A 20,622-nucleotide genomic window follows, 5' to 3' on the forward strand; every position below is an offset into this window, starting at 1 on the left:
GACTCCAAACTAACTGACATGGTTTGAGTCCCAGAACTGGTAGCTTGAAAAAAGACACCATGCATGTGCAGGCATGCCCAAAATCCCAAGAGGAGAATGAAGGAGAAGGGATTGCAACATGATCATTCCCCTTGCTGGGGAGGAGAAGAATGATTTCTCATTTTCTCTCTCTCTCTGTCTTTCTCTGGTGGTTGCATGCACTATATGACAAAAATAAATAAATAAATAAATAAATAAATAAATAAATAAATAAATAAAACAAATAAATAAAACAAATAAATAAATAAAAAGTAGAGTCTACCAGGTAGCATAGGGTTAAGGTACTGGGCTCCCACATGGCCAACCACAGTTCGAGTCTTGGATTTGACAGCCTGAAATTGGTCCCCAAAATCCTGAGAAGAGACTGGATGGAGAAGAGATTGTGATATGGCCATCTTCCCAGGGAGAGCGGTGATTTCACATACTTTTTCTTTATGTCTCTCTCTGATGCACTCATATGCCCTATAGCAAAAATCTTTCCAAAATTTTTTTTTAAAAATGAGGCTATGGTTGAGGTGACAAATTACTTTAACTTGGGTGTGGATGAGGATAATATTGAGGAGCTCCTAGATGTGGTTTCTGAGGAACTGACTGACAAGAAGCTGTTGGCACTGGAAATGGAATGCATAGCTGACCAAGGAGCAAGAGAGAAGGAAACTACTCAAGAAACAAAGAACTTTCAGGAAAATTCTGTGACAGGTTTAGAAGAAACCATGATAGAGCTCAAAAACTTCCTTCAAAAGCTTAAACACATGCATTACTGTGACATTATTCAAAATTGATAAGACATGCAACCAACCCAAGTGTCCATGAATAGATGCATGGATTGAAAAAGGGTGACATATATACACCTTGGCATATATACTAATTAGCCATTAAAAAATGAGACCCTATCATTTGACAGAAAGTGGACACATATGGAAGGTTTAATGCTAAGTGAAACAAGCCAGACCATGAAAGAGAGACATTCTATGTCCCCACTCAGTATATACCCAATGTCTGCACTTTATGGCAGAAACTGAAAGATTGGAAGTACAAAGACATGGAGAACAATTCTGGATACTAGAGACAATGTGGGAGGATGCTGACAAAAAAGGGGATGATAAGAAAGAGGGAATCAAGGGGAAGGAGAAGGAAGCAGAACATTAAAGGAATACAAAAATAGAAAATTATCTGTTGATAACATGCATGGTAGTATCTTTGATTGGGCTAATATACAGTGTATTAATTATGGGTAAATTTATTTGCTATGCTCTAATGATATACAGTGATCAAATGCAAAAAAAAGTAGAATTAAAAACGAAGAAGAAAATGTTTGAGAACATTATCATTATGCTATGATTAAACAATCATTATATATTTCTTTGAGGTTTAAGGTCCTGCATTCACTGGCTCTCCTTGAAAATTAGTCCTTATAGCCTCCCTCCCAAGTATCTTTTCAAAACCCTCTTTATATCTTTATTCCTCATACTGTAGATGAAGGAGTTCAGCATGGGAGTGACCACAGTGTACATCACCGAGGCAGCTGCACTTGAGTGTGAGCTACCAGTAGTGGCAGCACTAAGGTACACACCTACAATTGTACAATAAAATAAGAAGACAACTGAGAGGTGAGGAGCACAAGTGGAAAATGCTTTACACTTCCCCTGAGCTGATGAGATTACATGCATGGAGGAAACTATCTTAGAGTAAGAATAAATGATCCCAAAAAAAGTGACCACCAGCCAGCACCCAGCTGCAAAATACATCACTATGTCATTAATAAAAGTGTCAGAGCAGGCAAGGTGGATCAGCTGATTAAGTTTACAGAAAAAATGAGGGATTTCCATGTGTGTACAGAAGGACAGCCGTAGTGCCATTAAAGTATTCGATAGTGAATTCAAGACACTCATGACCCAGGACAACAGAACCAGAAATGCACACATCCTTGGGTGCATGCTGACCGTGTAGTGCAGGGGAGACAGATGGTCACATACCGGTCATAGGCCATCACAGTCAGAAGGAAGTCATCCAGCCCTGCAAAGAATAGGAAAAAGAAGATCTAGGTGATGTAACCTGCAGAGGTGATGACCTTGCTCTGTGTCTGGATATTCACCAGCAACTTTGGGACTGTGGTGGAGGTGAGACAAATGTCATAAAAGGACAGGATGGAGAGGAAGAAGGAAGTACATGGGGGTGTGCAGGTGGGAGTCTGAGATGATGGCCAGAATGATGAGCAGGTTTCCGATCATGGTGATCAGGTACATAGATAGGAAGAGCCCAAAGAGGAGAGGTTGCAATTCTGGTTCTTCTGAAAATCCCCCCAAGAAGAAATTCTGCAATTTGTGTACCATTTCCTGGTTCCATGTGGTTGAAGTAACTATTTAAAAAAAGACAGAGAACATGACATAAGCATGTTTTACTCGTAAGCCAGATGCTATCACTTACATTCCACAGTCAAGACACTAGTTTCTGAGTTTTGTGTAGATCTACTTCCCTTCAGGTAATTCTTGTGCTATCTTTGATTAGGAATTCCTTTCTGACACTCAAGCTATCCTCAAAAGGTGGTGTATTCAATAATCATCATAAGATATTATTTCATGCATTTTAGATATATACATTGAATGTTGACCATGTTCTAGGCACTTTCTAGACAAGTGAACTACACTGAAAGACAAATGGATGACTAGCAGATGGAGGGCTAACAGGTGGCATGTTGGTTAAGGCAGCTGGATTCCCACATGGTCAACTGCAGTTCAAGTCTCAGACATGGAGGCTTGAAAATCACATTGGTCATGTGAGTGTGAGTGCACAAAATCCCAAGAGGAGGATGGAGGAGAAGAGATTGCAGTGTGGCCATCCTCTCTGGGGGGTGATTTCTCACTTCCGCTCTCTGTCTCTCTTTGTCTCTCTCTGGAGAGTGCACATGCCCTTTGACAAAAACCTTAAAATAATAGTAATTTTAAAAAGATAGACATAAATTTAACTAAAGTGCAAAACTTTATTGCCAAAAAAATCTACCAAAAGTCAATTCCAAAAATAATAATCAGTTAAAATCATTTGAAATTTTGATAACTGTATAAAAATCAGCATAAAATAAACACAGACAAATCGATATCTTGATCAAATATATATATACTCAAACTCAGTTACAGTTTAAGAAAACCATATGAATCTCCATTCACAACCATTAGCCCAGTGAAAAGTTTAGAAGCTGTCATTGATTTGTGTTAGTTTTCTTTTTTAATTTTAATTTTTATAAAGCAAAAGTTACAGAATTTAAAAATAATTTTATCATAATTTATAACTTAAATACAGTAATTATACATATTTATGAGTTATAGTGTTGATTTTCAAAACATGTATCTTCCCTATGTTTTCTTCTGTGTTGTGGGCTGTGGCATTTCCCCACTATTTCATCTGTCAAAATAACTCTTCATGATTTCAGTTTTTCAGCTGTCTGTTAGACTCTCTGGTCAACCCTTGGCCTATTATCCTCTTTTTAGTTCTATTATAAGTGCATTACCTTTTATCTTTCTTTACTGTCATTTCACTGGACTCTTTCTTCAACCTGAACAGGATATCTGAGAGGAAAGTCTCTGTGTGAAATTATGGCTTTCTTCCTGGAAGGTTGTCAGTGGAAACTGAAGCTCTGTCTCTCAAGAAAACAGAAGGAGTGAAGCATCAGTTCTTGAGACAGACTTAGGATACTGAAAGAAACAACCATGTTCTGTCCAACCCAAGTTTGCAAATGCTAAGGGACAGCCTTGTAGGAGATAATTATAGCTCTGTATCTCAGTTCATTAAGCACATTTTCCCCTTACTCCAATCCCTGAGTACATTCCCTACGAGACATTGCTCTGAGCAGGAAGTTAACTTTTTTCTCCAGTTCTTTGTTCTCAAGAGACAAGATTTCAAAAAATCAACTGAATTCAGTCCTTATTACTCCTTCAACATTAACTCTCCATTCCAGAAGTCTAAATTTGTAATACTTTATTCAATCTTGAGACAGTTTTAGCCAAATCTAAGACTGAGGAACCCATCTTGACTAGGCTTCTTGAATTTCCAAAGTATTGAGTTGTAATAGGAACGTACCCACTGGTACCTCCAGGAAATTGCTGTCATTCTCTCCATCAAAAGAGAATAGTGTTCCTTTGATTAAAAAAAAAAAATCACAGTTGCAGGACCAGCAGGTAGCATGGTGTTTAAGGCACTGGACTCCCCCATGGCTGACTGTGGTTCATGTTCTGGACCTGGAGGTTTGAAAATCATACTGGAAACATGTGCATGTTTGTCCAAAATCCTGAGAAGAGAATGAAGGAGAAGGGATTGTGGAATTACCATTTCTCCTGTGGGGTGATTTCTCACATCCCCTTTCTCTATCTCTGTCTCCAGCAAGTGCCTACAGCCCATGGGAAAATTATTTTAAAAAAATCATTGTTGCTATAGTTTCATGATGTTTTTCTACCAAAACAATTATTACTTTAATGCTTGTATGACAAATGAGCTGTCATGTAGGTTTTATTTTTTCATCACTTGACATATTCTTTAGGTAACCATTAAATTATTTTCTCTCACTATGTATATGTTAGTATATTTAAAAATCTTAATTACTTTATAAATTTAATTAAATGTACATATATAATTTGACAACTTTTTTGAAGATTATTTGATTTACTTACTTTTAATTTTAATTTGACGAGAGAGAGAGAGAGAGAGAGAGAGAGAGAGAGAGAGAGAAAACAAGTCACCAGGCCCAGGACTCAAACTGCGGCCAGCCATGTGGGAGTGTTCAGCAACCTAACAACCATGCCACCAGCTGACCGATACAGTATGACAATTTCTAAGAAGGAGTCAGAAATCACTACTGTTATTTAAGTTAATCAATACAGCATTGGGGCATTTGATACAACCAAGGGCCTAGACATACAGCAGACCTCTTGTAGCTGAAGGCTATGCACAAGAGACTTATGGTGCACCCCTCCTCTGCCCACCTTTGAACTCTCAGGTGTGTTGTTTGGGACTTTGAGAAGACCTTTTTTCTCTCTCTGCCCAATCTGGACATCCGCTCCAGTGGAGGGCCTTGCCATAATGTGGGCTGCTTGCGGCTGGAGGTTTATTGGAAGAGACCCATGGTTCATCTCCACCACAACTCACTCATGAATTTTCAGGTGTGTTGCTTTTAATTTTGAGAGGACCTTTTGCCCCTCCCCACCCCATCCAGACATCCTCTCTTGTGGAGGGCCATAACATACATTAGGCCACTTGCAGCTGAAAGTGGTGGCGTAGAGACTCATGGTTCATACCCTCCCCTGCTCACTTCTGAATTCTCTGGTGTGTTGCCTGGGACTTTGAGAAGATCTTTTTCCCCTCCCTGTTCCTCTAGATATCCATTCCAGGGGAGGGCCTTACCATACAGCAGGTCACTTATAGCTGGAGGCTGTGCAGAAAAGTCTCATGGTTCATCCCCTCCCAAACTCACCTTTGAACTCTCAGGTGTGTTCCTTCTCAAAGGAGAAGGAAGACCTTTTAACCTTTCCCACCCCATCCAGACATCCATTCCAGGGAGGCCCATGCCATGTGAGGAAGACTTTGAATCATCCAAGACCAGCAACAACAGTGCAGGTTGCTGGTGAGCATCAAGGAGGTAGAACAGCAGAGAGATTGCCAATCACTTACTCCCACATGCCTTTGAATGCTCAGAATTAACTCAAAGTATTTGAGAAAGGAACATATAAAAGCCCAGATAACTAGAAATCATTGTAGAGGCTCAAGAAATATGAGCAACCAACAAAATATCTCTTTCACAAGGGAAAACATTAATTCCTCATCATCCACAGACAACACAATAGACTCCTTGAAATGTCAGGTAAACAATTCAGAATATGTATAGTGACAAAACTAAATGAGATGAAAGAGAAAAGAGGTGAGCTCCAGGAGATCAGGAAGTCTTTCCATGATTTGAAAGAACAAATAGACACTACAAAAAAGAATCAAGCAGAATTGTTAAAGACTATGATAAAGAAAATTAAGGGAACCAGCAGTTAGCGTAATGGCTATGTCGCTGGACTCCCACGTAGTTGACCGCGGTTTGTGTCCCGGACCCGGTGGCTTAAAACTCACGCCGGGCGTGTGTGCATGCGTGCCCAAGATCCCGAGAGGAGAATGGAGGAGAAGGGATTGCGGCGTGACCATCCCCCCTGGGGGGTGATTTCTTGCTTTCTGTCTCTATGTCTCTGTCTGTCTGGCGAGCGCATGCGCCCTACAGTGAAAATCTCTCCCCCCCCAAAAAAAAGAAAATTAAAACCTCCCTTGAACATATTAAAAACAGGTTAGATCTCACAGAAGATCGAATCTTGAATGTAGAAGATAAAACCTCTGACCTAGAAAAAAGTATCAAAAAGACTGCAAAAACAACCAAGAAAAATGAGGATAGAATATGAGAAATATCAGATACCATCAAGCACCAAAACATCTAGCTAATTAGTATCCCAAAAGATGATGAAAATAATAAGGGCAAGCTCCCCTCCCTGCCCTATCTGGACAATGGTTCAAATGAATGGCCTTGCCTGAATCCAGGCTGCCTGTGACTGTAGGACCTAATAGCCAGGACCAGTGGTTCATCAACCCCCACTCACCTTTGGACTTCAGGTTTGTGTCTTGGGACTTTAAGACAAACTTATGCCCCTCCCTGTCCCATTTGAACACTGATTCAAGTGAAGGGCCTTTCCAGACCCTAGTCTTCCTGAGGCTGCAGGGCCTAATGACCAAGACCCATGGCTCATTCCCCCACCAATTGCTTTTGTACTTCAGTTTTGTGTCTTGGGACTTTAAGATGAACTTGCACGCCTCCCCAACCCATCTGGATACTAGTTCAAGTGCACAGCCTTGCCTGATGCTAGGCTACCTGTGGCTGCAGGGCCTAATGGCTGGGACCTATGGCTCATCCAAGCCTCCATTCACCTTTGAACTCTCAGGATGGTGGTGTTTTGGATACCACACAATGTGATCTTTTCAGTGCTCCTGAGTTGAACCTCAGCAGCTTGTTTTCAGGTGAATCTGTTATTTAGAAACAGGGAGGACTTTGGGTCACCCAGGACCAATGATAACAGTGAAGGGTGCTGGTGAGCAACAGGGAGGCAGAGCAGAAGAGATATGGCCATTTTTCTACTCCTGCACACCTTTAAACACTGAGATACTTTGAATAATTTAGAAAGGAACATATAGATCACCAGACAACTAGAAACAATTGCAGAGGCACAAGAAATATGAACAACCAACAAAATGTCTCTCCCTCAAAAGAAAGCATCAATTCCTCATCACCAACAGAAGACACAATAAGCCATGAGATTGAATCAATAATAAATAACCTCCCAAGAAAGGAAAGCCCAAGTCCAGATGGCTTCACATCTGATTTCTAAAAAAACTTTCAAGGCAGAGTTAATCCCTATCCTACTCTAATTATTTCTAAAGATCCAAAAGGAAAGAAACCTTCCAGATTCACTTTATGAAGGCTCCATCATCCTCATTCACAAAACAGATAAGGATATGGCAAAGAAGGAAAACTACAAATCAATATCTCTGATGAATATAGATGCAAAAATTCTCAACAATATACTTGCAAATTGTATCCAACAACATACAAAAATGGTTATTCATCATGATCAGGTAGCCTTTATTTACAGGGATGCAAGGGTGGTTCAACATATGCAAGACCATAAATATAATGCAGCATATTAACAGAAAGAAAGATAAAAACTGTATGATCACTTCAACTGATGCAGAGAAAGCTTTTGATAAAATACAACATCCTTTCATGATCAAGATTCTCAGCAAGATTGGTATAAAAGGGTCATTTCTCAACAAAATAAGAGTCATATATGTAAAACCTATAGCTAACATTATACTGAATGGGCAAAACTAAAAGATTTGTTCACTAAAAACTGGTACTAGACAAAGCTGCTCACTTTCTTCACTACTTTGTAATATAGTGATGAAATTCTTAGCCAATGTAATCAGAAAAGAGAATAATATAAAAAGCATTCAAATAGGCAAAGAAGAATTGAAAATATCTTTATTTGTAGATGACATGATGGTATACTTAGAAGACCCAAACGTCTCCACAAAAAAAACCCTTCTTAAAGTAGTAAATGAATAATAAATGCAATAAAGTGGCAGTATACAAAATCAACATCCAAAAATCTACAGCATTTCTATATATGAACAACAAGTTCACTGAGGTAGATGTGAAAAAGGAATCCTTTGGGAATTCTACCCTAATTAATCCACATATTTAATGAAATTACAATCAAATTGTCAGAAACATTCTTCACATATCTAAGAAAGACAATTATAAAATTTGTCTGGAAACACAAAAGACCTTGCATTGCCAAAGCAATTCTGTGCAAGAAGAGTGGAGTGGGCAGCATCCCTCTCCCTGACCCCCAAACTGTGATAATCAAAACAGCATGGTATTGCCACAAAAACAGACAGGTCAACCAACAGAACAGAATAGAGGCCCCAGAAATAAACCCCAAAGCTTACAGCTAACTGATTTTCACAAAGGTTACCAGTCAATCAATAGGGGAAAGGAAATCTCTTTAGAAAGTGGTGCTGGAAATTTTGAGTATCCACCTGAAGAAAGATGAAACTGAATCCCCATCTTTCACCATTAACAAAAATCAACTCAAAATGGATCAAAGATTTGAACCTAAGATCTCAAACTATAAAACTACTGATGGAAAACACTGGGGAAACTCTGGGAGACATTGGGGTAGGCAAAGACTTCTTAAGTAAGATTCCCAAAGCACAGGTAATAATCCCTAAAATAGATAAATTGGATTATTTCAGATTAAGAAGCAAAGGACACAGTAATTAGTGTGAATCAACAACCTTCGGGATAGGAGAATATTTCTGTAATCTATGCCTCAGATAAGGGACTGACAACCAGAATACACAGGGAACTCTAGAGAATTACTGCCTCCCAAAAAAGATTAACCAAATTAAAAGAGGGGATAATAAGATGAACAAAAAAACTCTCTAAGGAAGACATATTAACAGCCAAAAAGAATAGGAAGATGCAATCAACATCCCTCATTGTAAGAGAGATGGAGATTAAAAGCCAGTGAAATACCCCCTAACACCTGTCAGAATGGCAAAGATCAAAAATACAAAAAAATGGAAAGTGTTGGTGGGTTGTAGTGAAAGAGGAACTTTCCTACACTTGGTGGGAATGTAAATTGGTTCAGCCATTGTGGAAAACAATGTGGAGATTCTTCAAAGACCTACAAATAGAATTACCATATGACCCAGCTATCCCAATCCTGGTTATCTACCCCAAGGAAAGGAAAATGATCAGTCAGAAAAGCATTTGCACATCAATATTTATTGCAGTATTATTCATGATTGTTAAGACTTGAAACCAACCTAAATCTCCATGAACCCATGAATGGATTGAAAAAGTGTGGCACACATACTCAATGGCATATTATTCAGCCAAGAAAAAAAAAAGACCCTGGCATTTGATATAAAGTGGTCAAATATGGAAGATTTATTGATGAATAAAGAAAGCCAGGCTATGAAAGAGAGATAATATATGTCTCCACTTAATATATACTTACTGTCTGCACTCCATGGTAGAGATTAAAATATTGGAGGACATAAAAACTGTGAAAATAGTTATGGACACTGGAGAGAGTGTGGAGGGAGAGTGGGAGAAGGAAGTGTATAGGGAAGGAAATCAGGGAGGAAAAAATAGAGAGGCAAGAAATTTGTGGAACACAGAAATGGTTTATTGCCTATTGATGATAATGTGTATAGTATTCTCAACTGGACTGGTCTGAGGTATATTTCATGTTGAGTAAATTCTCTTTGCAGGCCAAATGATGTATAGTGATCAAATTTAAAAAAAAACAAGAATAATCAAATAAAATAATAAATACATATAAAAATTCAATAGCCTTTCAGTTCTACAAAACTTCAACCTGTAAAAGGAATCATGCAGTATGTATTCTTTTTTTTTTCTTTTCTTTTTTTCCCATAGGGTGGATACCACCACACCCCTTTTTTTCTCTTTTTATCTGGCTTCCTTCACTCAATCCAGTTACTTATTTTTCTTTTAAGTTTTTTGTTTGGTTTTGGTTTTGGCCACAGGGCATGGAGAAAGAGAGAGAAATCTCCCCCAAGAGGTGATGACCATACTACAAACTCTTCTACTCTATTCCCCTCTTGAGATTTTGGGAATGTATGCACATTTGCCCAGTGTGATTTTCAAGCCTCTTGGATTGGGACTGAAATCATGGTCAGCCATGGGAAAATCCAGCACCTTAACTAGCACACCACATGCAGGCTCGCAACCCAGTTATTTTGAAAGCCATTCATGCTGTTTTGTGTATCATTTTGCTTTTTCCTTTTTATCATTGATTAGTATTTCCTTACATGGATATATTGCATTTTTAAAATTCATTTCTCTATTGTTAACATTTTTTTCCAGTTTTTTAAAATATCCATATGCAAAGGGGTTTCAAAAAGTTTGGAAGGGCCAGCAGGTTTTGTCTAAGGCACTGGATCTCACATAGCTGACCATGGTTTGAATCCTGGACCTGGTGGCTTCAAAATCATGCAGAGCATCTGTGCATTTATGCCCAAAATCTCAAGAAAAGAATGAAAGAGAAGGTATTGTAATAAGGTCAAGTTCCCTGGGAGGTGATTTCTCACTTTCTCTCTCTCTTTCTCTCTCTGGTCAGCTCACCCTATGGCACACACACACACACACACACACGTGTGTGCACCACAAACACACAAACACTAGTTTGTCGAAAATGAGAACAAAGTATTAGTTCAGCTTGGTGCAAAAAGTACTGAAACACACGTGTAGTTTTTTCATAGTACACATTTTCTATGAACTATTGAAGATCCCTTGTACAAAGATATAATATAATCCTCTCACATTTCAATCACATTCTCTACAGAAATAGGAATAAAACAAATCTTAAAAAAAAAAACACATAGTTTCTTTATGATAGCACATGTCACTGTATAAGAGAAAGAAGCACCCTCAACAGGGTCTTGTTACATTAATCTCCTTTCCAAAGCTTTGCAGCTCCTTGGAATCTTGGCCATATACACATGCACCCAGTGTGTTTCAGGTTGACCAAGGCTCCAAATTTGTAGTCAATTATGTGGCTTCCAGCATCATGGTTCAGTTTGCTACTGACTGTGCCACTAGGTAGAGCCAAAAGTTTGTCAAACTGTTACAATATATAGTCAGATACACACACACACACACACACACACACACACACACACACCACACACCTTGAATAGCCAAAGCAATACCAAGAAATAAAAATCATAATTGTAGGCATTACATTTCCTGATTTTAAATTATATTGCAAAACTATAGTAATGAAAACATGATCTATACATAAAAGCAAAGATGTATTAATACAGCTCCTGGGTATTTACTCAAAGAACAGGAAAACAGAAAGACACTTGCATATCCAGGTTTATTGCAGTATTTACAATTGTTAAGACAAGGAATTAACCTAAATGCCCAAGAATGGATCACTGGAAAGAAAAAATATGGCACATATGCATTATGGAATACTACTCAGCCATAAAAAAGAGACCCTATCATATGATACAAAGTGGATGGACATAAAAACGTAATGCTACATAAAGCAAGCCAGACTATGAAAGACAAACATTGTTTTCCCCTATGAAACATATACTGAATGTCTATATTGATGGAAGAAATTGAAATATTAAAAAGTATAATAGCAGGGAAGGCAAGAGCAGATTCCAGAAACTATATGGGAGAGATTGGATAGTACAGAGTGGGAGAGAGGGATTCAGGGTAAAACAAACAAACAAAACAAACATTTAACAAATACAAAAATATAAATTATCTGTTTTTTTTTTTTGAGATCTGATCTTATTTCTTTCTTTTTCATAAAAAATCTTATTTTTGACTGGGTTCAGACTTAGAAGTAGAAGCTCTCAGAGAGGACAGTCTGCATCTCTTCACAATTTGCTCCTGGCTTTTTTTTTGTTTTTGCCTCCTTCATTCTTTTGGCCAAAAGTTCAGTATATTCTGCTGCCTCTTCCTTATTTTTCTTAGTACATTGTTTCTTGAGAGCAATACACCAGCGTTTGTGTTGCAGGACACGAGGAGTCACAAGACGCTGAATCTTAGGTGCTTTGGTCCAAGATTTCTTATCTTCTTTATTTAAGGGTTTTCTTACAACATATTGGCAGACATCATCTTCTTTAGAGAGACTGAAAAGTTTTAGGATTCTGCCAGCTCTCTTAGGCCCCAGGCGATGAGGCACGGTAGTATTAGTCAGTCCTGTAATATCATTCTCTCCTTTTTTAACAATAACCAAGTTGAGAACACTCAGATTGGCATCCACAATGCAACCCCAAACAGATTTGTGCTTTCTTTTTCCAGTTCTCCTTGGTCTGTAACAGGGATGTCCCTTATTCAGTAGCAGGCAGACATGGCTGTGGGTCAAGATGCCCTGCTTCATGGGGAAACCTTGTTTGTTGTTTCCAACACTGATTCAGACTACATAACCCTTCCATTCTTCACCCAAAGTGTCAGCAGCAACTTCTGTGGCCATTCTTCTCATAAAAAGTACAAAGTTTATGTTCATCGTCCTCTTCAATGAGTTTCTGGCAGCCCATGGCTGGGAAGGAGATATTCAGCTTCATCTTGAAGCAGCTGACCTCCTCCGAGTCGCCATGAAAAAAAGGCAATTATCTGTTGAAAATTATATACATGGTAATATCTTTGACCTGATTGCTATGCACTGCAAAAGCTTTGAAAACTATATTGCATGTTGTAAAAGTGTACAATGGTTAAATATAAATAATAAACAAGTTTTTAGAGAAATTTTTGCTATAGAGTGCATATGCTCACTGGAGAGACAGAGAGAGATAAAAAGTGAGCAATCACCCCCCAGGGGTATGGCTATACTCCAATCCCTTCTCCCCCATGCTTCTCTCAGGATTCGGGGCACTCATCTACATGTGCCCAGCATGAGTTTTAAGTTGCTGGGTCTGGGACTTGATCTATGGTTGACTACATGGTAGTCCAGTTATGTAACCATTACACCATCTGCTACTCCCAAGTTTATGACAAGGTTTTTAAAAGGGGAGTTTTTTTTTTCTGTTTTGTTTTGTTTTGTTTTGTTTTGTTTTGTTTTGCAATAACATAAATTATATTTTCAGGCATCATTGAATCTGTTCAGGCAGAAAGATAAATAATAATACAAAACAGACATCGAATTTCTCATTCCACTGAATAAACCCATTCCACATGGGCAAGAAGAATGCACATTTCCATGAGTAGATATACAGGTCAAAATTAAGTGTTTTGCAGAAAATACTTTGAAAATATTAAGGTATAACTCATAATTTTACATAGTTAAGATCATCTCTGACTCTAAGATTGTATTAGGTCAAATGATTTATGCAGATTTGTCTTTCCACATAGTCTTCACATTTTACCTGTTACTAGTTGGTAACACAGAACATACTAGGCACTGTGGACAATGAGCTGAGTAAGAAAACTATACATAAAAGGAGAATAATGTCCCATAAAAAAACATAAACCATTTGTATGCTAAAGTCTACTTAAAAAGGAAGAGCAGTTAAGATAATGATGTAGAAAGAAACAACAGAGGCCAACAGGTGGCATAATAATTATGTTCCTGGACTCCCATGTAGTTGACCATAATCTGAGTCTGAGACCTGCTGATTTAAACTCACACCTGGCTCATGTGCATGTCCAAAATCCTGAGAGGACTATGGAGAAGAGATTGTAGAATGGCAATCTGCCTTCAGGGGTGATTTCTTGTTTTCTGTCTCTCTGTGTCTCTGGTGTGCACATGTGCCCTATAGCTAAAATCTCTTTACAAAGGGAAGGGGGGGGAGAAGGAATGCTAAACAAAAGGCAAAACACTGTAGTCACAGAGTTTCTTCTATAATAAAATTATAAGAAGGGCTTCAGATGTCAAAGCTGGTTTATTTGATAGAACTAGTATCATTCACTATTACATAAAACTACTGGGAATGTCAAAATTGTTTCTGATGCAAGGTTGAGAATAGCTTTGGGAAAGTAGACAAACAACCAAGGAAAAGAATATATATCTGAGAGAGAAGAAATGTAGTGAAAGGGGCTATGGCTGAAATCACAGAAACTGAAGTTTTAGGGAATAAATAGAAAGGTCAGAGAGGAAAGCTCCTTTTCTATGATCTGATTAAAGAATTTTTTAGTATTATTATAATTTTATTTACCTTTAATCACTATACATGTTTACAGTGTACAATCTTGCCTTTCCTAAAACAAATACAGTGCATATCAATCAAAGCAAAGATGTTACTATTACATTATCAACAGCAAATAACTTCATTTTTGTGTCAATTAATATCTGGCTCTAGGCAAAAAGTCTCATGATTTAGACACTTCTTTAAAAATGACCCTTTTGGGGACAACTGGGGGTGTGGTGGTTAAGGCACTGGACTCCCACATGGCTAACCACAGTTTGAGTCTCGGAACTGATGGCTTGCTATCTCACTTTCCCTTTTTCTCTGTGTGTGTGTGTCTCTCTCTCTGGTCAAGTTAAAATAATAAATAATATTAAAAATAAAATAATTCTCAAAAAAGAACATTTAAAAATGGCCCTTTATGGCTTCCCTGTGATGAGTCTTCTCAGAGCCCCATTTTGTCTTAATTCCTCAGACTGTAGATGAAGGGGTTCAGCATGGGTGTGATCATGCTATACATCACTGAGGTTGCTGCACTTGAGTGTGTTTCATGGGTCACAGCAGAACCAAGGTACACACCTAGGTCTGTACAATAAAATAAGGAGACAATGGGCAGGTTAGACGCACAGGTGGAAAATGCTTTATCCTTCTTCTGAGCTGATGACATTGCTCATATGGAGGAAACGGTGCTTACAGTAAGAGTAAACAATATCAGCGAGGGGAACACCAACCAGCAACACAGATGCAATATACACCATCAGGTCATTAAGAAAAGTGTCAGAACAGGCCAGGTGGACTACTTGTATAAGTTTGCAGAAAAAGTGGGAGATTTCCAGGAGTGTACAGTAGGACAGCTGCGACACTGTTAAGATTTGTAACAAAGAATATAGGGCACTCAGGATCCAGGAGTGGATCCACGATCCAGCCAGAACCAGTAGTCCACAGATCTAGGGATTCACGATGGCCATGTAGTGCAGGGAATGACAGATGGCCACAAACCTGTCAAAGGCAGGTAGTCCAGCACTGGTAAAAGCAAGTAAAAGTACACCTGAGTGATGCAGCCTATATAGGTGATGATCTTGCTCTGTGTCTTGATGTTCAGCAGCATCTTTGGGATGATGGTGGAAGTGAAACAGATGTCTATGAAGGACAGGTTGGAGAGGAAGATGTACATGGGGGTGTGCAGGTGGGAGTCTGAGACGGTGGCCAGGATGATGAGCAGGTTTCCAAGCATGGTCATCAGGTACATGGACAAGAACATTCCAAAGAGGAAGGTTGGCAGTCCAGGTTTCTTTGGAAATCTCAAAAGAAGGAATTTTGAAATTGGTGTATGATTTCTTGGCTCCATGGGATTGATGTGACTTCTGTTTTTTATAATCAGATTTTATTTATTGATTTTCTTCTATAGAAGAAAACAATGTTTTTAATGTTTTTTGTTTTTTGAAATTATTATTATTTATACATTTAATCACTATATATCATTTAGATTGTAAAGAGATTTTACCCAGCATGATGTACATCTCAGTCCAGTTGAGAATACTATACATACCCTCATTAACAGATAACAAATTATGTCTGTGTCCCACAAATATCTTATCTCTCTATTTCCCCCTAATTTCTATTCCTGCACTCTTCTCATCCCACACTCTCCTTCCATTTTGTCTCTAGTGTCCAAAACAATTTTTAATGCTTTTATGTCCTCCAGTCTTTCAGTCTCTGCTGTAGACAGTCTGTATATGTTAAGTGGAGACATACAATGTCTCTTTTTCATAGCCTGACTTCCTTGCTTCACTCAGCACATATCTTCCATATTAGTCCACTTTCTATCAAATTCTAGGAACTTTTTTTTAATGGCTGAATAATATTCCATGGAGTGGAATGCCACAGTTTTTCAATCCATTCACCAGTTTGTGGACATTTGGGTTGGTTCCACGTCTTAGCAATCATGAATAGTGTGGTAATAAATATAGTTGTTCAAACTTCTAAAAGAAGAGAAAGAGAACATGATACAAACACACATTACTTGTGTGGGAGAGATTCTATTATTTATATTCTTTTTATTTTAGAGGTTTTTGCTATAGGGTGCATGCACTCACCAGACAGACAGAGAGAGACAGAGAGACAGAAAGTGAGAAATCACCCCCCAGGGGGGATGGCCACACCACAATCCCTTCTCCTCCATTGTCCTCTCAGGATCTTGGGCGCACACACACATGCACCTGGTATGAGTTTTAAGCCACCGGGTCTGGGACGCGAACCATGATCGACTATGTGGGAGTCCAGTGACATAGCCCTTACACTAACTGCTGGTCCCTATTATTTCTATTCTATAGTCAAGACACTCATTCCTGCATTTTGTAGTTGGATCTGTAACCCGTTGTGCCATCTCTGATTCAGAAGTCATGTCCTGCTCTCTGCACTTGGCAAGAGGTCATGTATTCAAAAACTTGAAAGAGAAATCCGTTCACACATTTGAGGAATTTAAATCAAGTGATAATCAAGGTCCAGGCACTGCCTATGCAATAAATGAACAGTGCTAAAAATAATAACAGAGAAAAAAATACAAGTCAATAAAAGCAAATATAAAAAGATGAAGAAATAGTCAAGGTGATTAATATGCTAATTGCCCTGATTTAATCATCACACATTGTATTCTGAAAAATCACATTTTATTCTATAAATATGTACAAATTATAAGTCAATAAAAATTTTAAAAATGTAAGAAAAATAAAGAGGCCGAATGGTTCCAGGGAGTATAAAGAAAAACTGGGGCCAGCAGGTGGAATAATGGTTGAGGTACTCATTAGAGAGACAGGGAGAGACAGAAACAGAGAGAGACAGAGAGGAAAAAACCACCCCCTAGGAGGGATGATCACATCACAATCCTTTTTCCTCCACATTCTCTTGCGATTTTGGCAATCCACACATATGTGCCCAACATGTTTTTCAAGTCACTGGATCTGGGATGCACTCACAGTGGGCCATGTGGGAATTCAGTGCCTTAACCACTATGCCACCTACTGGCCTGCTTTATGCTTTATTAAGTTGGTTTCAAAGGTTCCATGTGAATTGAAATGCATCCCCCTCCTTTTTTTTTTTTTTTTGGAAAACATAACTTTTATTGTTTTCTTATTCACAAAAATATGTTTATCATAAAAAGTTACATAACTTTCCAATGTCATCTATAATCTCATTACATAGAGAAAATCATTGTTAGCATTTTGCTACATTTCCTTTCAGATATTTTGGTGGTTTTGTGTGTATATACAATATACAGAAAAAGACAAACTGCAGCCATGTTGGTAAAAGCAAAAACTGAATATAACCTAATGATTCAACCATGAGAATAGTAAATTATAACAACTTTACAAAACAGTTGGAGTTGTTATCTTATGGGAGATTTTTAATGCCATTAATGAAGGAAACAAATGATAAAATAGCATTATTACACAGTCCTACTTTCATTAAAACAAAAACAAAATGCATATTCTTTGTATTTACATGTGTTGCCTTGAATGTTGACCTCTATGAGAAGACTTTGAAAGGTCATTGAAAAACAGAATTAAGTAGGGTTTCTTTGGATACAAAAAAAATGAAATATATGCATAGTTTTTCATAATATTCACTATGAAAAAGCTGAAATTTTGAAGATCTTTTATCTATTAATAGTCATCTTTCAAACATATTGATCCCAGGTCTCCTTTCACTGAAATCTGATCTCACTCCTAAAGGCATGCAAGTGTACATACACACACAAACACACACAGAACACACATACACATGTGGTGCAATGTGATGTCCAGAAGACATGTGAGTGCCATGTTCTTCTCAACTCCAGCCACATGATTAGAAAGAAAGAAATACAAGCCATGCTGTTAATATCAAAGTATCTTTCTCCAAAAGACTGTAGAAATGATACCCAGAAATTCCAGTTCATAAGTATCTCCTACACATATAAATTTGGGGCATCACTTTTCCATTTCTATGTTAAAAATATAAACAATTAGCCCAAGAAATAGGGTGAGAGAGGAATTAATTGAACCTAAGAGGGAAAAAAAGAAGATCTAACAAGCTTAGGTGTCCCTGAGAAAATCTAAGGAAGAAAAAGTTTCTTTACTTTTGGGGACATTTCAACCTCTATTATATCCTCTTGAGACCAATCAAACACAATAAGAGATCAAAAGCTAATTTCTCCAAGGACAAAAGAAATGACTTTTTTTTTTTTTTTTTGTTCCAACACACGTTCCAACACACTTAGGGGTTGAACATCTACATAGGGAAAAAAAAAAAAAACAGAGGAGAAATAAAGCAAAAATTTAGAAGAGGAGATATACACAGAATGACACAATATAGACATTTTTAATGTAAAATATTAGGAGAGATGTCTTTCTTGTGCCTATTTAATGTTGACTGAACTACTTAATTTCTTTTGTCTGCTCTAAGATTTTCTTTTCTCCACTATCTGTAACTATATTTAGAGGACTAACATTATTATAGATGACCTGGTGGTACCTTCAAAAGTAACAACTCAAGGACTGGCTTTATGGGCATATGGTGACACACTGTTTAGAAGAAGCCAGGTTTTATATAACAAGCATGGTTTAAGAACCCACACAGGGCCAGCAGGTGGCATAGCTGTTATGTCACTGAACTCTCATGTGACTGATCGCATTCAGGTCCTGGACATGATGGCTTGAAAATCACACCAGCCACGTGTGCTTGGATGCCCTAGATCCCAGAAGGAGAATGGAGAAAGGATTGTGGCATGGCCATCTTCCCTGGGGGCAGTGATTTCTCACTTTCTCTCTAACTGTCTCTGTCTCTATGTGGCAAGCAAATGAGACCTATAGCTAAAATCTCTTTAAAAAGAAAGAACCCAGCATAGTCAGGCTAAGAGATTGAGACATGCAGGTCACTCATGTGAATGTCTAGATCTAACAGGATAGAGGACTGGGAGAAAGTGGAGCACAGTGTGAACAAACCCTGTGGAGGGTGCTCTTCTCTCTCTCGTTCTCTCTCATATATTTCCATTCTCACCCTCTACCATGATTAAGACAAAATTAAAATTAAAAAAAAAAGATTAAATGAAGCTAAATACCCTGGAGTGGAGTGACTGGGTCACATAGAAATTGTATTTGTAAGTTTCTGAGAAACCTCTGTAATGTTCTCCACAGTGGTGCTAATTGATATTTCCACCAACAGTGTAGGAGGGTTTTGTTTTTTACCATCATTGATCATTCTGTATTTTTCTAGTCTTAGCTGTATTGACTAAAGTTGAATGGTGTTTCATTGTGGTTTTGGTTTGCATTTCCCTTACAATAAGAGATGTGGTACATATACACTATGGAGTACTACTTGACCATAAAAACAATGAGACCTTGTCATTTGATAGAAAGTAAATGAATATGGAATATTTAATGCTAAGTGAAGGAAGCCAGAATATGAAAGAGAGACATTGCATGACCCTGGCTGAATATATAAAGATAACTTTTTAGTATGGTGAACTAGACAGGTGAGAAATGTACACATATTGGAATATTCACTTTGTCCGCTGGGTAGCATGATTGAGTGTATAAAAGAAATAGAAATAAAAAGAAAAAAATTTAAATTAAAAAAAGAAAAAAATATATAAAGAATGTATGCTATAGCAGAAACTGAAAGATTGGAAGGTATAATAGCAGGGAAGGCAACTGAAGATACTAGAGATGGTATAGGAGCAGGTGGGTATTAGAGGTGAGAGGGAGGGGATCAGGAGTAAAACATTTAACAAAAACAAAATGAAAATTTACTGTTGGTGATAAGGTAGATGGTAATATCTATGACTTGACTAATGTGCACTGTATTTATTCTGGGAATAATCATTTTGAATGCTGTAAGGGTGTATAGTTATTAAATGTAAATTTTAAAAGTATAAAATAAAAACAACAACAAAAAAACTGTTTGATATGGAGACAATGTGAAAAAATAATAAAATGCTTCACACTCGTCTGTAAATTTTGGTTATGCTCTACTTTGTGCGAGTAAATGTGTCCCTATTTATTACAGCTGAAGCATTTTAAATTATTTATTTATTCTTGCTGGTTAAGTAATGGACTATTTTTTTATTTCAATTTATTTATTTGCATTGATTCACTTACATTATTACAGCATACAAAATGAGATTTTCCATCCAGAGTACACTGTATATTGTCTCAATCAAGCACATCAACAAACATGTTATTGTCAGCAAATAATCTTCCATTTCTTGTTTTCTGTATGTTTTGCTTTTTCCCCCCCATCCTTGATTCCCTATCTCTTACCCTCTGCCATCTCCCACTCTCCTCCCTCACTGTC

At 37.8% G+C, this 20,622-nt stretch overlaps 1 pseudogene; it reads right to left on the bottom strand.

The window, feature by feature from the left end:
* Positions 1-1,451: 1,451 nt before the first annotated feature.
* LOC102478592 (40S ribosomal protein S6 pseudogene) lies at positions 1,452-12,548 on the bottom strand (annotated as a pseudogene).
* Positions 12,549-20,622: the final 8,074 nt, after the last annotated feature.

Source organism: Tupaia chinensis, unplaced genomic scaffold (genome assembly GCF_000334495.1).
Source record: "Tupaia chinensis unplaced genomic scaffold, TupChi_1.0 Scaffold144267_1, whole genome shotgun sequence".
Lineage (NCBI taxonomy): Eukaryota > Metazoa > Chordata > Mammalia > Scandentia > Tupaiidae > Tupaia > Tupaia belangeri.